The sequence below is a fragment of the Phragmites australis genome, chromosome 1 (genome assembly GCF_958298935.1).
Source record: "Phragmites australis chromosome 1, lpPhrAust1.1, whole genome shotgun sequence".
NCBI lineage: Eukaryota > Viridiplantae > Streptophyta > Magnoliopsida > Poales > Poaceae > Phragmites > Phragmites australis.
This window is the reverse complement of record NC_084921.1, coordinates 28,303,783-28,306,345: the sequence shown is the minus strand read 5'-3', so window position 1 is coordinate 28,306,345 and position 2,563 is coordinate 28,303,783. Positions and strand designations below refer to the sequence as shown.

At 48.8% G+C, this 2,563-nt stretch overlaps 1 pseudogene; it reads left to right on the top strand.

Moving 5' to 3' along the window:
• The first annotated feature begins 242 nt into the window (after positions 1–242).
• On the top strand, positions 243–1,824 carry LOC133914099 (uncharacterized; annotated as a pseudogene).
• The last annotated feature ends 739 nt before the right edge of the window (positions 1,825–2,563 follow it).

The following is a 2,563-nucleotide window of genomic DNA, read 5'->3' as shown; positions in this document are numbered from 1 at the left end:
TATCTTACCTGCTGTTTCGAACTTTGCCACAGTGACTGGTATAATCTTGAGAAGTCTAAGCGTGTGAAGCCATTTCGGTGCAGAGCGAATGTATGGAAAATGCCAAGGTTCAAGCTCGCACACAAAATCTGACATACAATGAAGGGAAGTATGCTTTTAGAGAGGACATGACCTTGAAATCGAAAGGTCCCGCTTTCCAAACGAAGGTAATAATCTTGGAGAGGACATCTCGTATTCTCAAGTTTAGGAGCCATCTCATTTAGTTCAGTGTGTAGTTTCGTGTTCTCTTAAATCTCGTTTTTACTATTCTGATATTTATCACTCTGAACTATCATAGCCACAGGATGCATTCACTAATTTTTTTCAACTGGTATTTTTTTCAGGCCGTTTGAGTACCTATGGATCTTGTGCATCCATAGAGGATCATATATCATAACCCACCAGTCAACTACAGAATGTAGCAAAGAGGGTATATCTTCAATTCAAGATCGTAGAAGTTCCAAGATGAAAATAATAAGCTTTGTCACGCTGGTATCTAAAGAAAGCCACGAGAGGGATAATAATTCGTTGCCGCAGCAGGATGAAGGGACAATGAAATGCCAGGCACTAGACAGTGATGCTGTTGGGTTGGATGCAAGGGCGGAAGGTGCTGTCTGTAAGCCCACTGAACTTGAGAGTAATATACAAGTTTATGACGTCGAGGTGGCTGTTCATGGAAACTTCATGGATCATCACTTGCCCCTTGCTTTCCTAATAAGTACAAATCGATTGGCAAACCCATTAAGGGGTACCCTGTCACCGTGGAGGTTTTGGATGATAGTTGTCCTGCAGCAAGTAGAGATGATCAACCGGCAATTAGCAGTCTGTACCCTGCCACCGTGGAGGTTTTGGATGATAATTATCCTGAAGCAAGTAGAGATGATCGCCCAGCAATTAGCAGTCTTGACTGCTTACTGAAGAGCAAAATCTCAGTACCGCGGCAAGCAAGATCTTCACATGCATCATGATCGAAACCCAATGGTAGCAAAAAGATCTCGGAGCATGATTTGGGTAAGTCCTGGCGGCCACATACCAAGAAGCAAGCATCTTCCAAGGAAGATGCAGATCTTCTCATCTTTTGCAAGCAGCCAGAGAGAGCGCGCAATCAGGAAGCCTGTAAGCTGCGAAAGGCTCCCTGCCGCCGGTCAGCAGTTGGAGAGAGAGCACAAATAGGAAGCCTGCAGTTGCAAAAGGCTCCCTGCTGCCCGCTTCGCTCGCCTCCGGCCGACCGCAGTGGCCGTGGGCAGCACCGGCGAGCACCAAGTGAGGCTGACGACCTGTTCTGCCGGTTCCCGTGGCCCGCCTTTGTTCCCCTCGCCGGTGGCAAGCTCCACCAGAAGCATCAGTGGCTGCACTGCTCCGAACTTGTGTTCTGCCTCCTCCCTGTGTGCTCCTGTGCGTTTGGTTTAGTTGAGAAGAAAGTTGGTCAGGATATGAAAAATCGATCTGAAACATCGGTTTTATCAGGGGAACAACGGATGTGCAACATCTTAGCTGGGTTGCAGTGTACAGTTGAAGTGGCAAACCTCAGTTGTTTTATTCTTGCAGTGACAAATTATCAATTACAACTGGGGAGGTGATAAATTTGAACCGTCAATCATTCCAATGGTAATTGCTCCTCTCCGATGCCCCACAGGATTATCACTGTCGGTCCTCTTCTTCTTATGGTGCCCGTCTCTAAGCCTCCCTTCACTATTTGCATTCCTCCTTTTATTGGATATGTCTCCTTTCCCCAAATCCGATCTGTAGGGAGCCCGGCGACGGGGTGATGGCTCAAGGACGATGCCTGTGGGTGGGGAAGGCAGCCGTTTTTTCAATGGATGGGTTGGGGGGCTTCGGACGGATGCTCTACTTGGCTTTTCTGCCGACATCGATGATGCCTTTGGGCATCACTCCCCTCCCTGGAGGCATTGTCGAGAAACCCCTGCCCTCACATACACATGAGGGTTTGGACTCTCTAGGTGAAAACCCAGCTCCGAGCATCTGGATAGGCGGTGGTGGTGTCCTTGGATGGCGTGTCCTCCTTGGAGGCTTCGCTTTGGAGGTCCTTTCCTTGGTTTTGAGCAGCAATTGACTTTGGCGTGGACCAGGACATTCTTGATGGTGGACTTTAACACCTTTGGAGGCTTAGGGTTTTTCTTCGATGAGTTGTTGCCTCAAATTGAGATGCTCTCCACCTCTCTCGGCGCTCGGCTGATGCACGCCAGGCTAGCTGTGCAGTGGATAAGTTGGTGCTGCTGCGTCACCAGGGTTCGATAGAGCTCGGCAACGATGACACGGTGCACGGTTGTCCCCACGGCGGTATCAGTGGAGGCCTTTGGGACGTGGGTGTGGTGAGTTTGAGGTAGTTATGGTGTTTCCGTCGTAGGAAGTCGAGCTGCTCTCATGCTGGCAACAATAACCTACGGTGGACCCAGTCAGTTTGTGGAGTCCAAGTGGTTGATGGTGTGCCCTTTTTGGACAGTTATTCTGGAGAGGATGTTTGTTGAGCAGGGTTTTTTTACCGGTTTTTTTATCGAATTAA